This window comes from Protomyctophum bolini, assembly GCF_963924005.1.
Source record: "Protomyctophum bolini genome assembly, chromosome: 7".
Classification (NCBI taxonomy): domain Eukaryota; kingdom Metazoa; phylum Chordata; class Actinopteri; order Myctophiformes; family Myctophidae; genus Protomyctophum; species Protomyctophum bolini.
Genome location: NC_137868.1, coordinates 46,863,204 through 46,880,081, shown reverse-complemented (window position 1 = coordinate 46,880,081; position 16,878 = coordinate 46,863,204). Strand labels below are relative to the sequence as shown.

The 16,878-nt window shown below is 45.1% G+C and overlaps 1 protein-coding gene across 1 annotated transcript in view; it reads left to right on the top strand.

Annotated features, from left to right (window-relative positions):
• Positions 1-16,878, top strand: part of LOC308318225 (copine-4-like) — a gene marked incomplete at both ends in the record, with an annotated part of 236,256 nt that overhangs the window by 140,133 nt on the left and 79,245 nt on the right. The window lies entirely within an intron of this gene.

The following is a 16,878-nucleotide window of genomic DNA, read 5'->3' as shown; positions in this document are numbered from 1 at the left end:
GGTTTTTTCCGGTTTGTCTTCGTGTGTGCGTACAGTACGTGCGCCATACATGCACATACACGTACCGCTATGTATGTGTGTGTGTGTGTGTGTGTGTGTGTGTGTGTGTGTGTGTGTGTGTGTGTGTGTGTGTGTATTCTGTGTTGGGCAATCATCTGTGCCGTGCTGAAACTTGAAGCCATATACAACTGCTATTTTTGTATCCATTAAAAATGAAAGCTGCTATAAGCAATGATATGTCAAGATTTAAATTAGCTTTTTTTTTTCTTTTTTTTTTTTCAGACAGCCAGGCAATGGGTAAAAAGTATCTGTGACACATCTATAGGGGCCACAATCTGCATTCAAAGATTGTCCTATGAAAATGACACATCTAGGGGCCACAATCTGCATTCAAAGAATTTCCTATGAAAAAAGCTTTGTCATTGGTCGATTTGCCTGTCTACTTCCTGATTGGTTATAGTCATTTCGACCAATGACAAAGCTTCTGGGAACATCTTTGAATACAGATTGTGGCCCCTAGATGTGTCACATTCACAGAGACTACATTTTTTGGGGAGTGTTTGAATACCAAAAAATAAAATAAAACAAAGTCATTAAAATGTTGGCATATTATTGCTTCAGCTTAAAGGCATTTGTAGATACTACTACAACATTGACGTGAGAGGACGCTGGCGTGTCTGTCGCCGCTTCTCCGATCCTTATAGTTTAGATTTTGTTTTCTTTTAACAGCATAACAGCATTGTTTGAATAGTTATAGTTTAGTCTTCTTTTGTACCTTATCCTTCCTTATGTCCCTTTTATGAGTTGTGGTTGTTCCTCCTGACAAGGATTTTTTCCGACTTTGTCGGTAGCCTCCCTGGCTATCCGTCTGCCTCCTCTCCTTCACCCCCGCTGAGGAGGTCCCCCACCCGGACAGCGATCCTTGTTGTCTGCGGTGCTGTTAGCCTCTGTCGCTGGAGAGACCTACTCGGCGACTGAACTGTCTGCGGTAACCTGCTACCAGCACTTGTTGGCGTAGTTGGCCCTGGTTGCCTTCACTCGTCGCTTGGCTGGTGTTACAGCAGATTACCTGTTTCGAGCTAGATCAAGACTACAGTGTGCCCGGCATGCTTTGGATTACAGTTCTCGGCCTCTTCGCTCTCTGTCCGCGGGAGCTCTGCCTGCGACCGCCCGCTGACATCGCTGGCCTACCGGCTAGCTCTTCTGTGCTATCTGCTAGCATAGTGGGGCTGCCTGCTAGCTTCGTCTGGATTGCGGTTAGCAGAGCCAGAGCCCCGTCAACGATACCACCGGACAGCATGACAATCCACTACTCCTCCGTTGAACTCCACCAACTGAATATCACAATAACTCCTGGATATACCACAACCATAAAAGAACACGGACTTCCCCGCCGACCCCGCTACTCTCACAGGGGTAGCCGACATAAGTTTGCTGCCTGCACAAGAAACTCCATTCCATCTCTGTTGCCCAGTCTCCGTCCAGCCGTGACGTCACGCAGTCACCACAACAAACCCCACGTGCGCCCTGTCTGTCTGAGAGCCCTAGTCAAAGCACCTCATTCCGTCAGCACATCAACTCATCTCAAATGCGCACTGTTTAACTCCCGTTCTCTCAACCTCAAGGAATCCATTATCAACAACTACATCACTGACAAAAATCTGGATTTTATATTCATCACTGAAACCTGGCAAAAACCTCAGGAATACATCACACTAAATAAATCTACCCCCTCCGGCTATTCCTATATGGACAATCCTCGCCTGGACGGGCGTGCCGGTGGTGGCATTGCTGTCATCCACCGGCTTAACATACAATTAACCAAAATCCCCATCCAGCCCCCACCATCATTCGAATCCCTCACTTTCAAACTATCCGGCCCCAAACCACTGGTCATCGCAGTCATTTATCGAGTCCCCAAGCCCAACCCATCTTTTCTTTCCGACCTATCAGGATTTCTCACACAACTGTCTTCCATATCCCCATCTGTCACACTCCTGGGCGACTTCAATTTCCACGTGGAAAAATCCACTTGCACAGCTGCTTCCGAATTTATGGACATCCTGACACTATTTAATTTCACTCAACACATCGATTTCCCCACCCATATTAAAGGCCATACCCTCGACCTAGTCTGCTCCACCAACTCCAATATCAGCCAAATATCTAGCACCAATTTTGGTGCTTCCATCTCAGACCACTTTGCCATAGACTTCCGCATTGACACCCCCACCCCCCACGAGAAGCTAAAACGCACCATAAAGTTCCGTAAGTTAAAATCCATCAACTCCTCGTCTCTCTCCGTATCCCTCTCCGACGCCATCTCCATCTCCTCCTTCACACAGTCTGACTCCCCCACCGAACTGGTTAACATTTTCAACACCACACTCTCCTCCTCCCTCGACCATCTTGCACCCGTACAAACCCGTTCTGTCTCATTTACCCACACTGCTCCCTGGTTCACGGACGAACTCAGCAGCCTCAAATCCAAGGGCCGACAGCTGGAAAGGCTATTCAAGAGGACTGGGCTCACCGTTCACTCCGACATGCATAAACAGCACATGCAGCTCTACAAGGACACCATCAACTCCACCCGCACCTCACACTACTCTGGACTCATTCAGTCAGGCAGTGGCAACCCCAGAGTACTTTTCTCCACCATAAACAAACTACTCAAACCCATGGACACCATTTCCCATTCCTTCACCACTGAAAAATGCAATAACTTCCTAACCTTCTTTCATGAGAAAATCAACAATATTCACAGCCAGCTGGCCACCCTCCCCCCCGGACCTGAACCTGAGCCTACCATACCCACTCCACACTCCTTCTCCTCATTCACTGACATCTCACCATCTGAGCTGTCAACTGTCATTGCACGCATGAAATCCTCAACCTGCTCCCTGGACCCCCTCCCCACCTACCTCCTCAAGGACTGTCTTCCCACTCTCTCACCACTCATCACTAAAATAATAAACTCCTCCCTTTCCTCTGGTTCCGTTCCCCCTTCCCTAAAACTTGCCTCAATTACACCGATCCTAAAAAAAACCAGCCTCGACCCTGACTCCCCCAATAACTACCGGCCCATCTCAAACCTCCCATTTCTGTCAAAAATTCTGGAACGAGTCGTCGCAAACCAACTCACTGCATACCTGGAAACAAACCATCTCTACGAACAATTTCAATCCGGCTTCCGCACCAAACACAGCACTGAAACTGCCCTCCTCAGAGTCACCAATGACCTCCTGCTATCTGCTGACACCGGTTCACTCAACATCCTCATCCTCCTAGACCTCAGTGCCGCCTTCGACACCATTCACCACTCCATACTCATCTCACGCCTCAAATCCACCCTTGGAATCACTGACACTGCCCTCTCCTGGTTTCAATCATATCTCACTGACAGACAGCATTTTATTTCCATCAACAACTGCCAATCACTCACATCACCTGTCACCCACGGCGTCCCCCAAGGTTCAGTACTTGGTCCCCTCCTCTTCATCCTGTACATGCTCCCCCTTGGTCATATACTCCGCACTCATGGTCTCCGCTTCCACTGCTATGCCGACGACACTCAACTATATCTCCCCGCCAAAACCATCACCGCCATCACACACTCCACCCTGACCTCCTGCCTGACTGACATAAAAACATGGATGCAAACTAACTTTCTCAAACTCAACTGCAATAAATCCGAAATCCTCATCATTGGCCCCGACTCCCTCACCCGCTCCTCCCATGACTTCTCCCTCACCATTGATGGCTCCACTGTCACCCCCTCCACCCGAGTCCGCAACCTTGGTGTCATCCTTGACCCCACCCTCTCCTTCCAGCCCCATGTCAACCAGATCACCAAAACCGCCTTTTTCCACCTCCGTAACATTGCCCGCCTTCGTCCCATGTTATCCCACACTGCCGCTGAAACACTCATTCATTCTTTCATTACATCCAGACTCGACTACTGCAATAGCCTCCTGTATGGCGTCACCACCAAGGTCCTCAAAAAACTCCAATACGTCCAAAATTCCGCCGCCCGCCTGCTCACCAGAACCAGATCCAGGGACCACATCACACCCATCCTCCGTGAACTCCACTGGCTCCCAGTCAAGTCCAGGATTGAATTTAAAATACTCACCATCACCTACAAAACCCTCAACAACCAGGCCCCCCTCTACCTCTCTGAACTCATCAACCGCCATGTCCCCTCCCGCTCCCTCAGGTCAAGCACTGCCAACCAACTGGAACCCCACAAATCAAACAAACGGACATGGGGAGACCGGGCCTTTGCAGTGGCTGCCCCTTCTCTCTGGAACTCACTCCCAACTCACATCAGAGCTGCCCCCACCCTCGAAATGTTCAAAAGCACACTCAAAACCCACCTTTTCAAACTGGCTTTCCCTACATAACCCCCCCCCCCACACACACACACTGACACACCCCTTCTTGTTTGTCCCTCTTTGATTTTGATTTCTAGTTTTTAACCTTTTAAACCTTTTTAAATAGTTTTCTAATAAATATGTCTGTACTTTTTCTGTAAAGCGACTTTGGGTACCTAGAAAAGCGCTATATAAATCGTATATATTATTATTATTATTATTAACATACTGTTGATAACAGAAATACTCCTTTTATTGTAACACCGGCGGGCACCCAAAACCAACACCCCCCCCCCCCCTCTGGGTTACACAAAGAAGGGTGTGCATCTTGCAAAGTGTACCTGTGTCGGCCATGGTAGCCAAATTACACACTTGCCAACTAAATGACGCCACTTTTCACATTAATCCTCACTCCAACACCCCCCCCCCTCCCCCCATATAGCAAATAACAACACAAACAAAGGGGGACAATTACGAGGTTGTGTCTCTGAGGCATGTGCTTGGAGGTATAGCCAAGTGATTAACGTGAACGCAAATGCACGGAAGGCTGCATGTGCCTCGCTCGTGTCTGCTGGCACACAGCCCTGGTTATAGCTCTCTATGCTTGACTTAAGCTCTTTGCTCCTCTAGGGTGCATACTGTAGAGGCCGTACGTGTGTGGTTACTTATAGCTCTCTGGATGTGGCATCGTTGTAGGGCTCTTGGGAATATCCCCCCATCTATCGCTCCAACAGATCCAGTCCAATGCTGGCATCCTCGGATGCTGGCCTGCCTGAACTCACTCTATAGGAACATTAAAGAGGAATGTGCCTACAGGGGAGTGGCCCATGGTCTCCTGCGGGAGGTTTGCACGTGCTCAGTGTAAACAGGAACTGAGTGTTCCAGCGGAGGTGCCTATCCACACTTTCCCTGGGCTGTGTGTGCTCCGGTTCCTGTCGATTTGATCCAATGAAAGCCAATGAAACTGGTCAGAGGACCAATGATATCCAATGAAATCAACAGGAACTGGAGCACACACAGCCCAGGAAAAGTGTGGATAGAGGTGTATATGAGAGTTGCTGACCCTGAACTGAAATAATAAAAAGGATATTAAAAAAAAAGAGAGAATAGTATACAATGTTTACACTCCGATGCCGTTGGAAACCCTGCATGCATGCAAGGCACCAACCTGCGCATGTCATGGAGCAATTAGGGGTTCAGAGTCTTGCTCAAGGACACTTAGATTCTCTGGGGGAGCCCGGGTTCGAACTGGGAAGCTTCCTATCCAGTCACTCTAACCCTGAACCACTGCTACCCCCAAATAAACACACATTCACACACCAGACCAGCTCCCCCCCCAAAGGAGGGTGTGCATTACACCAGTGGTTCCCAAAGTGGGGGTCCGGGGACCCCTAGGGGTACTTGAGGGAGTTCCAGGGGGTCCCCAGCTATATGGTAGTTTGGACCCAAATGGTCCATTTGGTTCCATTTGTACACTCTCAGAGTTAAGTTAACATTGATTTTACAATATAAATTGGGGGTCCCAGAGATAGAAATGCCATTAAATGGGAGTCCGTAGACTAATGCAGGGGTCTGCGACCTTTTTTAAACGAAGTGCCATGTTTTTATTTTCCAGCTCGTCAGTGTGCCATATCAACATTAATTAATTTTAATGACACCACATGAAAAATTCCAATATATTTTACTTGTCCACAAATATAAAGTTTTTCCTTTCACGTTGTTATAATGATCATTAGACTCTAACAGAGTTCAGATTTAATGAATGTAGAATGCAGGATGTAATTTACACACAAATGTGAGGGACTTGACTGACTGAATTTCTTTTAATAGTTTATTTTAAAGCTGAAAATAGTCTCTCACACACTTGCCAGTGTGCCCGTGATCACCCTCCTTTGCGCCAATGTTGGCACTGCAGGTGCCTAAGGTTGCCTACCCCTGGACTAATGCATGTCAAACTGGCGGGGGTCCTGGAAATGAAAATGGCTGAAAATCACTGCTGGAGCCGTAAAAAAACCTTCTCTTATGGGGGGTCCCTGGCATATCTTTTCAAATAGGGGGGTCCGCAGGATAATTATAGTGTCATTTTGGGGGTCCTCGACATGAAAAGGTTTGGGAACCCCCTGCATTATACACAAGGATGTTGGCCATGGTTCCTAATAGCAAACTTTATACCCCCCCACACACACACACACACACACACACACACACACACACACACCAAATAAATGATGTAACATAAAACCCACATAAAAACATTAATCCTGCCCATCCAACACATTCCCCATGGCAAATAAAACAGCACAATAACACAGCAATAAAACAACACTACAGCGGGCGCGTCTCCGAGGCCTGCTGGGACCAGTGGTGGAAAAAGTAACTAAGTAGATTTGTGCTTTCATGTGAAATGTATACACCATTCTGCAAACTGTTACTGTTTACAATCAATAAAACGTCAATAAAATGTCCCAGACAAGTGTTCGACGCTCCCCACCCATCCGACCACAATGTGCAATGGCTTCGCTGCGCACACCAGTTCATTGTTCATTTATTTTCATCCAGTGGAGGAAAGTAACTACTGTAAGTACTTTTACCGTACCATTTTGAGGTATTTGTACTTTACTTGAGTATTTCCAGTAGCCTATTTGTACTTTTACTCCACTACAATTATTTTAAAACGTACTAGTTACTTTGGCAATTTTGGCGGGATTGAACTTGGGAACCTTGCGCTTGCCATCCGGCCACTGCTCTCCTGAGCCACCGCCGCACCAGGTCATACAGCCCCGCCACGCTACAGTATAGCTGTCATAGGAAAAATGTCCGTCGACTACCTTTTTCCACTGACAAAAACGAAATGAAAACTAAGCTATGATGACTAAAACTGAGACTTAAATACACTGACGATTTCGTCAACAAATACAAAATGTTAGGAAGGGACTAGTGGATATAAGTCATTTTACACTTGGTTGCATGCTGAAAATAGCCGATCTACAAGCTCACAACGCAAAAAACAGTCATTACGACGGCATCACGGTCCTCAGAATACATTTCAGTCGACTGAATCAACTTAGTCGACTTAAACCTTATATTTAGTCGACTAAAACTACACTAAACACTAAAACATTCCAGGCGACTAAAATGTGGCTGAAACTAAAATGAAAACTATTCAAAAGACTACGACAAAAAAAAAACTAAAAAAAAAATGTGCTGACAAAAACAAAAACTGCGCTACAGTATAGCTGTCATGGGTTTCCGTGGAGGAGGCCGGGAGAGATTAACCTGACGCTGCCAGATGAGGGCGGTATTGCGGAAACATATTCCCCAACACAACACTCATCTGGGATCTCTGACGGAGTTGAGCCCTGAGTCAGATCTGCTTCGTACCGAACCAATCAGCGTGAGCTAAAGGCGGGATGCGGATGTGACGGTATATAGACACGTCGATATGATTGGTTGTGTTTGCACGCCCACACGGTGATAGACAGACGCTCCCATCCAATCATCTACCATGTATCTTGAAAAAAAGGAACAGCCCCGTCATCGAATTTGCTTCCGCGATCCCAGATCCAAATAAGCTGTGAAACAAATTTGTGTAGCAAGCTTTTTGGATCTGGCAGCGTCAGGTTAGGGAGAGATGGAAACATAAAAAAACCTGCGGCTAATGCAGGAAACGTGTTCCTCTCCTGGCCGGAAAGTATTCATTGTCAACTCTTTCCCCCCCCCCCCAAGTCCGTATATATATGTACGTCGACGCTAGGTGGCGCCATATCCCAGGTCTGTTATATATATTTACGTACCCAACGTAGATGGAAGCCTATAACATTGGTCCGGTTCGCCCCACCGTTCCAACTATGGGATTGGAAATATATTCACAGTGCATATAGCATGAGGAAGGGAGGATTTCAAACCGTCATAACTCTGGATCTAAGATCGCTGTCCTTGGTGGATTTTCTGCCATCCACGTTTCGGATTTAATTTGTGCCTTTGTATACCGCGACGCTGGCGCCATGTAAACGCTTCTGACGAGAGGTATACGGAGTGTGTGAGTGTTCCAATGCTGCGGTAGTGTGTGTGACAAGAGTGTGTGTGTGTGTGTGTGGGGGGGGGGGGGGGGGGGGGGCGGGCAAACACTGTCGTCTTAAAGTGAGCACGTAGGCTGGCCCCTGGAGCTGGGGTTTATGCTAACAGCTAACGGTAGAGATAGTGCTCTGATTTACCTGCATGTGGACTGTGATGTAGCAGTCCACAAATCCCATATATGACATATAGGATTCGCCAGAAGACGTCACTGTTGACGAATTTTGCCTGTTTTCATTGCAGCTCAAAAGGCTTCTGGAACACACAAAATGATTAATGTCATGAAACCTTTGAATCGCTTTTCTATAAGCACTTTACGATGGTCCGTTCATTCGTTCATACATTGGGTGGCGAAGCGGCGAACAGTCGAAGCCAGCGTCCTCACTTCCCACATTCACACACCAATGGTGGCAGGGCTAATGTGGCGTTCAGTGTCTTGCCCAAGGACACTTGGTACATGTGGACCGGAGGAGGAGCCGGGATTCGAACCACCGACCCATGGATTATTGGACGACTTGCTCTACCTCCTGAGCCACAGCCGTCAAAAAGCATGGAATACGGATGTGTATATTACAGGAAACTCCCGTTAAACTTTATAACTCCGGTATATTGTACCATCACAAATCTAGCGCCCATAATTGCCAGTTAACTTCATTCATATCAAATGCATGACACCCTGCATAAATACTGTTTCCCCCCCAACAAATATATTAGACTGCACCTTGAGATGTATCATCTCCTTTTTTAAGCGGTCCCCCGGCTTGGTAATAATAATAATAAACAAACAACTACAACAAAAATGTCAATGCAAAGAAATGAAATAAATTCACATGACCGACAATAACTAAAAACATTCATGTCAACTTATTATTAAAACATATTTTAGTAGATATACTGTCAAAAACAAGAAAGGGTACATTTAAATGAGCCCGCTGCTCTCCAGGGGATAAATGAAGTCTGTGTGATGTTTTATTATCCAAACGTTTCAGTGTGGGCGCTCTCAGTAAATACAGACAGCTGCTCCCAATAACAAACATTGATTATCGTCCATGGCTAACGAAGGCGTTGGTATCTCCAGAGAGGGGCGCTCACTTTGGTTTATTGCTTCTGTCAGTGGTCCTCCCATTTAACATTTAACCCATTTAGACCGAGAACCTCGCCTCACCAGGCTTTCCACCACCTCGGAGGAAAGCCTGGTCTCTGTTTCAAAAGTCTCTATGATCCTGTCGGGAGCGGATGATATCGTTACGTCATGTTGTAGTTTTGTTTTGTAGTTGACAGGCAGGAACAACTTCCTTTTCCCTTAAACCGATTTTTCTCAATAAAAGCTCTCGTATAGCCTGTAGCTTTTATTGAGAAAAATCGGTTTGAGGGAAAAGGAAGTCGCCGCCTGTTGTTCCTGCCTGTCGACTACAAAACAATACTACAACATGACGATAACGATATCATCCGCTCCCCGACAGGATCATACGGACTTTTGAAACAGAGACCAGGCTTTCCTCCGAGGTGGTGGAAAGCCTGGTGAGGCGAGCTTAGGTCTAAATGGGTTAAATGTTAAACGATATCATCCGCTCCCGACAGGATCATATACCCTAGGCTAATTAAGACCTGAGGACGAGTCTTCTAAATCCTGACAGTTTTCTGGACAACCCATGTTTCTATGTGTCAGCGGTGCTCAGCCTTTTTCACATCAAGGACTCCCAGAATTATCTGTATTTGGCCGCGGAACCCCCATTTGAAAATATGTAGTTCCAGGGACCCCGCCCAGAAGCAGAGATTTGAGTTAAAAACTCTGAAGAATTCAAAGATTTGCGCCACATTCTCACGATTTTTCCAAAAATGAGCTTGTACTGTAGAGATCTACTATTTTTCAACAGCTAGAGCATATAACATAATGCTTAAAACACCAAAAGGGGTTCCCGTTCAGAATGGGTTAAAAAAAGATTAGGTCAATATAAGATAATGTAACGGTATAATGAAAATTATATTAAATGTTAAATTAGTTAAAATGTTAAAATGTTAAATTAGCAGTACGACCCATTTAGGCAGTGGGATGGGACAGTGTGTGTGTGCTGTCCCACTGCCTGTGTGTGCATGTTTTTTAATTATATATATTTTTTGTGGCTTACGCCTTTTATTGGTTTTTTTGAAGGGACAGACAGTAGGCTGACAGGAAACGGGAGAGAGATGGGGGAAGACATGCAGTAAAGGCCGCGTCGGGGCTCGGGAGTCGAACCCGCGGCACACTGCGACTGGATTACCAGTCGGGTGCCCAGACGGTTACGCCACCGCCTGGGGCCACGTGTGCATCATTAATCATTAACAGTTAGCCATTAACAACATGAAGCAAGTGCACTTGAGCAGAGACCCTGATAAAACATGAAATTGCATAGAGAGCTTCCACAGCTCCACCCCTCCCCCCGACCATGCACGCACGCACCCACCAAGCACATGCCGTTATACTGTATACTGTGTAGGTCCATTAAAAAAATAATAACAATCTAATTATCCAAGATGCAGAGAAACAAATCAAATTGTTCAAGATGCAGAGAAACAAATCAAATTATTCAAGGTACAGAAAACATGTGTGGATGCAGAACGAAAACACAAAGGGCTCTGAGGACGGACACAGCAGAAGCTATTACAGATATATATACCTTGAGGCGACAGTCATGCCTGCATGTACACAATTACTGTAACAATATTACAGAGTGACATACAGTAACAAACTGAAGGATGCTGTTTAATTACAGTTGTTTGGATGTTTAGCTATAGTATTCATTGACAGACCAGACTAATTACCAGTGGTGGAACGTACAAGTACCACAATTATATGTACATATACTGTACGTAGTACAATTTGGTGCTAGGTATTCATTAATCTTACTTTATTCAGTACAGTATATGTTTTCAATATATACTTTTACTACCCCACTACATCTCAGAGGGAAATAGTGTAGTTTTACTCCACTACACATATATGAAAACCTTTGGTACTAGTTACTTTGTATAATTTATGAAAACCTTTGTTACTAGTTGTCTCCACCAGGCCGAAGGCTGTTTTGCACTCTGTGTGTCCATGTGTCCGTCCGTCCGTTATTAGTTAATCTCCGGCACCGTTGGCCCGATCCATGCCAAACTTTGCACACACACTCCCTGGATGCCAACGACGAACCTCTGCCCCAAATATTCCTCAACGGCCTGTTATAGCGCCACCATGAGGCCGATTTAGGCAAAACACATTTCTGTAGATTACTCGTACACATTTTATCCATACATCACACAATTCGGTATACACTATCTCCATAGTCATGTGATCAACACGGAGCGGCACCATTTCCCATCTTCCATCCTGATTGGCTAAGATTGGCTTCCAAAGCTCACAGGATTGGTCCGTTTCGAAAAAATGCCACTAATCACAAACACAGTGTGCAATTTCCGTGAAATTATACACGCACATTTCCACTAGGCCGAGGACGACATGCCACACATTTTTCTCCCAAATCAGCCTCACGGTGGCGCTATAACAGGCCAATTCCTGTTTTTAGCTATAACTACATCAATCTGTATACAACTTATGTATGCACACTCCCTAGAGACCATGGAAAAACATTGTCCCTGCATCCCTCCACATCTGCTGGTTATAGCGCCACCATGCGGCCGATTTCTGTAAAACACATGCTTATGTTAGTCTCACAGATTTCATCCAAATCTGACAATAATTACAATGTTTTGGGCCGATCAAATAATTAGTAAGAAGAAAAACAAAACAAATAGTGTTGTATCCTGCCTTTATTTTTTTCTTTCAAATTATTTGATCGGCACAAACTATTGTGTTTGTTGTCATGATTTGTCATGATCCAAGTTGGCTTTGTCCGCGGCGTAACCGTCTTCATATAAATACTTTTTGAAAAGCCTATGGCTAAAATGAATGGAGAATCATTTCCTGGGCCACTCGTCGTTCTGAAAGGGGGCGGGCCTGCGACGCTCTATAGTCAAGTGTTCAAGACGGATCTGTCCGATATATCATTTTCCATCCTAATTGGCTAACATTGGCTTTCAACGTTTGCAGGAACGTTTGAACAAAAAGCCTCAAATCATCCAATTGCCATCTGTCACGACTGGGCAGGGGGTAGGACCCAAATGCAGGACAGAGAGCAGGAATGTTCATATTAAATGATTTAATATTCAGAAAGCAGATTAGCTTACAACAAAGAGTAGCACTGCAGCAAAATCAGCAAATCCAAAAAGCAAACTGTCAACAAAAAGTCAACAGATTGTCCAAAACTTACAATGACCTCAAAGCAGAAAGTCCAAGATGCAAAACTCTAGGCACGACGAGGAAATGGAGAATCAGAGGAACATGAGAGAAAACACAAATAATGCAGAACTTCTCAGAAATACAAAGCACTAGGAACTCGGGACAACTCGGGGACAATTAAGGAAGTATGATCTGACAAAGGAAAAGACAAAACCAGGGGAGTATAAATACACAAAGACACAGGTGAACTCAACAGATAATTATCACAAAGATTGGCTAAAAAGACTAACAAGACAAGGTGGAAACACTAGGGTAATCAGGGTACTGGTGAGACAACACTGCAGGTAACATGAGCAACACAGAAAACACTAACAGACTGCAAAATAAAACCAAAACCAAGAACAAGGAACATAACAAAAACATAACACATGTCACGGACCGTGACACCATCCAAGGCAAGAATAAATGGCACCCTTTTCACATTGACCTATTATAGCGCCACCAGGAGGCCATACAACCTGACCTGCCCTGGTGGAGACCTGTGCCGATTGGCACTTTTATCTAGTTACTTTGTATAATTATGTATAATAGCCTATACATATGTTGGCCATCTGCCGCAGCTGTGCCAGAAGGACTAATGGAGCTCCTCATATTGGACTTCACAGTCACTTCTCCCAGCGGGGACCTCCCCCCCCCATCCTGTGCCACTTTCACTGAGCTCCTAAGAACGTGAACAGCAGCAGCAGCAGCTCTGTCTCTCCGAGTCTCTCCCAACTGACTCTATATACTTCTCACCTCGTCCCCAAGGGGGACGCCATGCCTGCCGCAACCCGTCTGAGAAAACCCCATTTATTCTCTGCCGCTCGCGTTGCATTCTCTCCGTCCGTTTTATATATGTTCTCGGTCACGACCCCACGCTTCGTGACCATTATGTAACCAGATTTGACTGAGTTTAAAAAATGGGTTAATAGCACAGGCAGAGCTCTTCACATACTACTAGAGCATGTCTGAAATAAGTGTTAGAGCTGAAATTGACATACAAGTAATAAATAAATACTTAAACATGTAGCTAGGTGTAATGGTAGAGACCACAGAAGTGAACCTTTCAAGCCTGTTTTCTCAATTCGCTGTTTTCTGCAAGACATAATACTCTATAATCCATATCTCCAAAACTGGTGGGTCAAACTGAACAACCAATATGTCAATTTGAAGCTTATGATTCCCTGCTTTCATATGACATGACAAAAAAAGAAATCCAATGGCAGTCCGTCAGTCAAATTTAGTCACATTATGTAGGTGTTCCATCTTGCGCCACCCTTATATCCCTACATGTATTTGCCATTTTTTGAGTGGTGCAACCACTCCTACAACCAGCAATGTCCGTGCCTATCTATGTGGCTATGTGGCCATGAGCACGAGTATATGACTATAGGGTACCAGTAGGGGGCGCCAGAAACAGAGAGAGGGATAGTGCTGCAATGTTGCCTGCTAATGAGAGAGAGAGAGAGAGAGAGAGAGAGAGAGAGAGAGAGAGAGAGAGAGAGAGAGAGAGAGAGAGGGGTGGGTGGGGGGTATTTACAAAGACCAGAAGGTCAACCAAAGTGCTGTACAAGATCATGAGGCAAACATACAATCAACACAAGTAGCATAGCAAAACAACATCAAAGCAACACAAACAGTAACACAGGTTAATAAGGTCAAACATTGTAAGGGATAAAAAATATGGAAAAAAAATAAACAAATCTAATTATTCAAGGTGCAGAAAGAAAAGCCTCTAATTACCTTAGGCGACAACCAGTCATAATGTATTATTATTATTATTATTATAGGCCTACAATAAAACAGGAAAACGTGTTGACACAAATGGTAACAAACCAAAGGATGGCGCGTTAATTAGCGCGGTTGGGATGGCATGTTTATTAACTAAAATAATCCAGGTTGGACTGTTTACTGGCTGTCAAACGGGCTTAATCCATTCTGTGCGGGAACCCCTTTTGGTGTTATAAGCATTATGTTACACTTTAGCTATTGAAAAATAGAAGATCTACAAGCTCATAGTTAGCTCAATTTGTATAGGTCTGCTATTTTTGAAAAATCGTGAAGATGTGGTGCGAATCTTTATATATGTTCTTTCAGAGTGAACGTTTTTAACGGGGGGGGGGGGGGGGGTCCCTGGAACTTTTTTTTTTCAGTTGGGGGTCGGAGGTCAAATACATACAATTCTGGGGGGTCCTTAATTGACGTGAAAATGTTTGAGAACGACCGACGTATATATAGAAACATGGGGTTTTTCAGAAAACTGTCAGGATTATAGAAGACATTAGAATCGTTCCCATGGTCTAAATGGCTTAATGACATCACAGAGCTCCCACTGTGGGGGAGTGTTGACCCCCCGCAACCCCGACACTGCAGCAACACTGCTATATAAAGGGTGTACTCCTCACAACTAATTGACTCTTTCATGGAATTTAGGACTGGGGGAAGCTGAAGATACTGTATTGGGGTCGCCATCGGGGACGGCTGTAATAGTGCTGTAATGTAGTGTACGCACTCGCGCATGCACGCACGCACGCATGCACACACGCACGCACACTCTATTACAGCACTCTATTATGGCATGCACATACAAATGCAATGCGCTCATACATACACATGTATACATGCAAATAGATACCGGTATACGCATATACACACATACTGTGCAGTGCACACATTCACATTATGGTTAATATTTTAGAAGTAATATAGGAACCATGCCCATAGACACCTTCAGGCTCCTACAGTTTGCTATCTATACAGTATGTGAAGACAAAACATAAAAATAAGAATATCCTGAAATAAAGATATAGGTATAGGGAGAATGCGCAGGCATGATAAACCTCTTAACAGCGGGGTCTGGGGGATTGTGCAAGAAACAGTAGTCATACACATTTTGCAATTAACATTTTGAGCGGCCTCTGTATAGGGAATTATTTCGCATTTAATGCCGTTTTTGTTATATTTAGTTTGGTTTATGTTTTGTCCTTTGTCCTCATTCCTGCATGCTCTGAAAACACACACACACACAAACACACACACGCACACACACACACGCACACACACACACACACACACACACACACACACACACACACACACACACACACACACACACACACACACACACAACTACTTCCAGAGCCTTGAGCTATTTCTCTTAAGCTTCTTCTATTCTCTCTAATGCTGCTATTCTTAATTATGTCTTTGCTATCCATGGGTTGCACAAGTAGTCCTATAACACCTGACATGTTGAGGACCAACACAGGTGTTTCAATGTGTCTGATTGGCGTAGTAGAACCAATGAATTTGTTTGCAACACCTGCTCGGTGATTGGGAGCTAGGTTCATAGGGCTACATTTGCAACCCATATGAATTGCTACCCCTGAATTGCTGAGGAAACAATGCATCTCGAAGATGCAAGATCTCATAGGAGTGCAAGAGAGGCCCCAGAGACCGTGCCGTTTTCTGAACGGACCGAGTGGCGGTGTCATACATTATACAAATAAGCAAATTAATTCACAGTGACCAAAACAACATCCTATTTTAAGAAGCGACAGAGCGCTTCTCCCTCGCCCCATGCCCTACACCCCTGTGGATGGGAACAGAGGGTTGTAAGTCACTTATAACTGAACAACATTGTCTTCCTCCTCGGGCAATAAATCAAAACAGCCAACAGTCGACGTCCTATCTGGGCTCCGCAGGGCGCCATGCGAGCACCCGTCCCCCCCCTTCCCCGTCCCCCTCCCCAACCGCCAGCTAATTACCGCTCAGCTGGCTCCATTGTCGTCGGGTCGCATTGTTATGTTCATTTCCTTTGTTATTAAATATGCTTCATATTCCGAGCTGCATGCCGGAGGAGGAGACGTGATTTTTCAGGCAAAAGCGTTGTCAGATCATTTAGACCCGAGTAGTGTTCGATTTTCTTCTCAATTTTCTTTTCTTTTTTTTTTAGTTGGGAGTAATTATTCTTGAAAAGGAGCTGATTATGTCCTGTTTTCTGTCATGAGAAACCTTGTGTCCAACATTTATTCCCACACAGAAAGGGCCTTTCTGTGTGGAGTTTGCATGTTCTCCCCGTGTCCCCTATAGGGTCGGTATACCCTCACAAAAACATGCAGTAATCCTGGT